Consider the following 6,127-nt stretch of genomic DNA (forward strand, 5'->3'; position numbering starts at 1 on the left):
CCAGATAGGGGGCCAGTCTGTAGTCTCTCTGTAGGCTCCGGTACATGGTCAGTTTCTGTGAGCTGATGATATCATTCTTCCAGTCACTGACATACCTCTCCTGGCCTTCATCTGCCATCTTCCTAATTCCGGCTTTTGTCAGGTTGTTGTGATTGGTGTTCTGCTCCGGTTGGGTTTGGCTGGGCTGTTCCGGGGGTTCTGGTTTTTCTGTTTCACCTTCATGTATCAGGGCTTTATGGTGGTGGGAGCTTGGATTGCTCCTATGCAGGTGAGCCCGGAATGACAGCGCCCTCTTTAGAACTGTTAGGTGTAGAGGGAATCTGCCCAGCTCGGCCCGACAAGCACTGTTGGAGGTGCTCCGATGGACCTGGAGAAGGTGCTTGCAGAATTCCAGGTGGAATATTTCTGTTGGACTGGAGTCCCACTTTGACCAGTCTGGGTAGGTGTGAGGACCCCAGACTTCACTGCCATACAGGAGGATTGGGGCGATGATGGAGTCGAAGATTTTTAGCCAGACCCTCACTGGTGGCTTCAGATGGTAGAGTGTCCTTCGGATGGCATAGAAGGTTTTGCAGGCCTTGTCTTTCAGGGTCTCTTTTAAAAAAAACAGACAATGTGATTTTCTGGATTTTTTTTTCTCAGTTTGTCTCCCATAGTTGAGGTCTACCTATGATGTAAATTACAGACGCCTCTCATCTTTTTAAGTGGTGGAACTTGCACTATTGCTGACTGACTTTCTGCTGATTTCTCCTTCTGGACTGCTTTGTCCTATTGTCCTGGAAGAGCTGAGTACATCCCATGGACTGGGATGTATGGAAACTGCACTAGCCTGGAGGACTATTTATCTATCTATTATATATATATTATCTATCTATTATATCTATTATATATATCAATCAATCAATATATCATCTATTATCTATCTTTCTTTATCTATCATCCATCTATCTATCTATCTATCTATCTACCTATCTATCTATCTATCTATCTATCCCATATCTATCTATCTATCTATCTATCTATCTATCTATCTATCTATCTATCCCATATCTATCTATCTATCTATCATCTATCTATCTATCTATCTATCTATCTATCTATCTATCTATCTATCTATCTATCTATCTATCCTGTATCAATCTATCTATTCCGTATCTATCTATCTATCCATCTATCTATCTATCTATCTATCTATCTATCTATCTATCTATCTATCTATCTATCTATCCATCTATCTATCATCGATCTTATATCTACAGTGGGGCAAAAAAGTATTTAGTCAGTCAGCAATAGTGCAAGTTCCACCACTTAAAAAGATGAGAGGCGTCTGTAATTTACATCATAGGTAGACCTCAACTATGGGAGACAAACTGAGAAAAAAAAATCCAGAAAATCACATTGTCTGTTTTTTTAACAATTTATTTGCATATTATGGTGGAAAATAAGTATTTGGTCAGAAACAAACAATCAAGATTTCTGGCTCTCACAGACCTGTAACTTCTTCTTTAAGAGTCTCCTCTATCCTCCACTCATTACCTGTAGTAATGGCACCTGTTTAAACTTGTTATCAGTATAAAAAGACACCTGTGCACACCCTCAAACAGTCTGACTCAAAACTCCACTATGGTGAAGACCAAAGAGCTGTCAAAGGACACCAGAAACAAAATTGTAGCCCTGCACCAGGCTGGGAAGACTGAATCTGCAATAGCCAACCAGCTTGGAGTGAAGAAATCAACAGTGGGAGCAATAATTAGAAAATAGAAGACATACAAGACCACTGATAATCTCCCTCGATCTGGGACTCCACGCAAAATCCCACCCCGTGGGGTCAGAATGATCACAAGAACAGTGAGCAAAAATCCCAGAACCACGCGGGGGGACCTAGTGAATGAACTGCAGAGAGCTGGGACCAATGTAACAAGGCCTACCATAAGTAACACACTACGCCACCATGGACTCAGATCCTGCAGTGCCAGACGTGTCCCACTGCTTAAGCCAGTACATGTCCGGGCCCGTCTGAAGTTTGCTAGAGAGCATTTGGATGATCCAGAGGAGTTTTGGGAGAATGTCCTATGGTCTGATGAAACCAAACTGGAACTGTTTGGTAGAAACACAACTTGTCGTGTTTGGAGGAAAAAGAATACTGAGTTGCATCCATCAAACACCATACCTACTGTAAAGCATGGTGGTGGAAACATCATGCTTTGGGGCTGTTTCTCTGCAAAGGGGCCAGGACGACTGATCCGGGTACATGAAAGAATGAATGGGGCCATGTATGGTGAGATTTTGAGTGCAAACCTCCTTCCATCAGCAAGGGCATTGAAGATGAAACGTGGCTGGGTCTTTCAACATGACAATGATCCAAAGCACACCGCCAGGGCAACGAAGGAGTGGCTTCGTAAGAAGCATTTCAAGGTCCTGGAGTGGCCTAGCCAGTCTCCAGATCTCAACCCTATAGAAAACCTTTGGAGGGAGTTGAAAGTCCGTGTTGCCAAGCGAAAAGCCAAAAACATCACTGCTCTAGAGGAGATCTGCATGGAGGAATGGGCCAACATACCAACAACAGTGTGTGGCAACCTTGTGAAGACTTACAGAAAACGTTTGACCTCTGTCATTGCCAACAAAGGATATATTACAAAGTATTGAGATGAAATTTTGTTTCTGACCAAATACTTATTTTCCACCATAATATCCAAATAAATTGTTAAAAAAAACAGACAATGTGATTTTCTGGATTTTTTTTTCTCAGTTTGTCTCCCATAGTTGAGGTCTACCTATGATGTAAATTACAGACGCCTCTCATCTTTTTAAGTGGTGGAACTTGCACTATTGCTGACTGACTAAATACTTTTTTGCCTCACTGTATCTCTCTAAAAGCACAGGTATCTAAAGATTTCTATCTTTCTATGTATCTATCTATCTATTATCTATTTATGTGTCATATCTATCTATCTATTTATCTATCTATTATCTGCTGATTTGATGCAAATCCGTACAGCCAAAAACGGTGCGGATCCGCATCTAAATCTGCAACGTGTGCACATAGCCTTAGACTATTCATATGCAGAATATTTTCAGACCCCAATAGAGCAGTCATTGATTGGGAAATACTTAAAACTACTGAATTACATTGGGTACTACCTAGAGGAGTATTAAGTCATTGATTACAGTTAAGAGCAGAAAAACAAAAAGCAGTTGTAGAAATTGTCATACAGACATAATTTCCTTGATATTCAGGCATTGATATCTTAAAGGCACATCCATACTAGAAATGTTTTGCAGACTGGGCATTCACAGCAATGAAATGATTCAGTCAGAAGCAGTTTGCCTCATGGAAATAAAGTCTCATAGATCCAGTTTTAAGGTGCGTCAGTTTTTACTATCAGAGTTTCATCAGTTTTTCCTGATGAAGAAAACTGATGGAGGTTTCTCAAGATTCTTCTTTCAAACACTCAAATAGTCAACGAAAAATAGAAAGTTCAAGGATGGTTTATAATCTTTTAAGATGTTTTCATGGACTTGCATTAGCAAGACTGAGCCAAGACTCAGATCGAAATCAGACAAGACTCCGTGATTTTGTTCAGAACACTCAGCCCTGAGAAATACATGTTAAAAACTCCATAGACTATAAAAGGTACAAGATATATCTGTGAAAAACATGGATAAAACTTATATGAGAAAAATTGATGTCTAAATTAGTAAATGGTAAATTTACTTGATTTCTCATGTGTTCCTAGCCAAACACTGACAGTTGACTCTGACTTAATGGATGCTTGAGGAAGAGTGTTTTAATAGTTCTCCAGTTCAAAAATTTGTTTCTACACATTGACATAAGCCAAGGCAAGCAACACTGAGATACTGAGTTTCACAGGCAGAGCAGGAGGCAGATCTAGTGTTCCTCATAAATCAACCCAAACAAGTATACAAATGTAGATACTTATTGACTTTGTCCCATGGTCTCGTTGAAAAATGTCTGCATGTCGTCAAAGGACACACCTGTTATCTGGAACAGTCCTTAACCATCTTGTTAAGCGGCTTTGTTAGATCAAAGACCAGATACAATGGGTACTAACTTTCACAATAGTTTAGCCCTGAGCCAAAGCCTGTGTCAAAGCCAGGCATGTGCCAGTGGTATTAGGGGTTGCAATTGAAAATAAATTTCTCTTGAATAAGTACCTCTGTCCGATTGGAGGCACAACCTCGTCTCAGACAAAAGCAGTTGGGGATAAGTTATTGACTTCAGTGACAGCTTGAATGAACTTCATTATGCTGCTCCACTCGTAGAAACTGTCAGGTTTTAGACTGAATTAGGTGGCAGGTGCATGAGCTGTTATCCTGTCCCCCTTGAGACAAGTACAAGCTGATCATCACCTGATTCTATACACAAATGTTTATATTTATTTTAATGAATCCCAGCAATAAGGAGAAACATATTTAAATCATATGGCTGATCCTATTATCTGGTGCTTGGTTTCAGACTGTTAGGCAAAGCCCACAGTAAGTATTGTCCTTCCATTATCTCGCACTATGCCTATATTTATATTGCGTCCGTGTTTCTCTGATTTAATGAATAGTTTTACATTAATATGTTTAACACTAGGACTACTGGTATAGTAATTTTGCCTACTTGCACTTCAGTAGTTGTAGTCGGGGTCACGAGTCCAGTAGTCCTAGTGTTAAGGCTATGTGCACACGTCCGGAATTGCCGCTGAAATTTTGGCGGCAATTCCGCAACTGTGCCGTTTTCCCGCTAAACACTAGCGCTTTACAAGCGTAATTAGCTTGCAGAATGCTAGCGTTTTCCAAGCGATCTGTGGCATCGCTTGGAAAACTGATTGACAGGTTGGTCACACTTGTCAAACATAGTGTTTGACAAGTGTGACAAACTTTTTACTATTCATGCTGCCTATGAATTGGGAGTATATTTAAGCCAATGTCTGACTCCCTCCCTTTGATGTGGGCTCCGGCGCTGAGCCACGTGGCCATTTTGACCAAAAAATAAAAAAGTTATGGCCATGGGAAGACGGAGAGCAAAAAATGAAAATGCAAAAGCGGAAATACCCCCAGTCCTTAAAAGGTTAATAGAAAAATATAGCACCCATAGAAGGGAGAATGAGGTATGGATTTCTGAGGGAGTGCAGGGCGCAGGCGCAGGATTTCAGAGCCGTAACTGACGTGCATGGGAGGGGCGTTGTATTGTAATGAAAACAGGAGGCAGGGATTTCTTCCAGGCACCGCACGCCCTGGAGCCTGGAAGAAATCATTAACATAAAGACAGAATGCAAGTTTTCTCAGCAACCATACTATTAATATGAGGCTTACTGGTAGGACTAGCTTAACATTTCCATTACCTGTATGCCCATATTAATAAGTCATATATACCAGGGGGTGACAGATTCCCTTTAAGGTAATGTAGAAATGACCTGGAATATGATGTGCAGGAAAGGAACTATACCGATGGTATTCCTTTAAAGCACAAGAGGGGAGAAGCCAGCGCTGCTTATGGTCAGAAGTGCGCAATACATGAAGTGCACATGCACATATTGATTTTTAACTGTATTTCAAAATGAGACATTTAGCAAACAATTGATCAATTCTTTGAGCCACCCCGCCACGTCACGGCATTCTCATAATGGGGCAGTCCTACTCTACGTTTTTTATATTCGTTGTGACATAAAGGGCTCCTAAATGTATTAAAAGCAAGACCACATTAAATGCAAGCTGTACCTAAAGCATTTCTGAATCACTCCCATGGCGCCAGAGGGGCAAGCACAGATAAAGTCCGACCAGGTCCAAACATAGACATTTCAGGTCTAACCTCCACACTGCCTAACTAGTACCACAGATAGAGGATGAGACAGCCCTAGGTGCTGTTTAATTGTGCACCTGTGCCTCAGCCTGTCTCATCCTTTATCTGTGGTACTGGTTAGGCAGTGTGGAGGTTAGACTTGGAATGTCTATGTTTGGACCTGGTTGGCCTTTATCTGCCCTTGCCCCTCTGGCGCCATGGGAGTGATTCAGAAATGCTTCAGGTACAGCTTGCATGTAATATGGTCTTGCTTTTAATACATTTAGGAGCCCTTTATGGCACAGCGAATATAAAAAAACGTAGAGTAGGACTGCCCCA

The sequence above is a fragment of the Ranitomeya imitator genome, chromosome 5 (assembly GCF_032444005.1).
Source record: "Ranitomeya imitator isolate aRanImi1 chromosome 5, aRanImi1.pri, whole genome shotgun sequence".
In the NCBI taxonomy this organism is placed as follows: domain Eukaryota; kingdom Metazoa; phylum Chordata; class Amphibia; order Anura; family Dendrobatidae; genus Ranitomeya; species Ranitomeya imitator.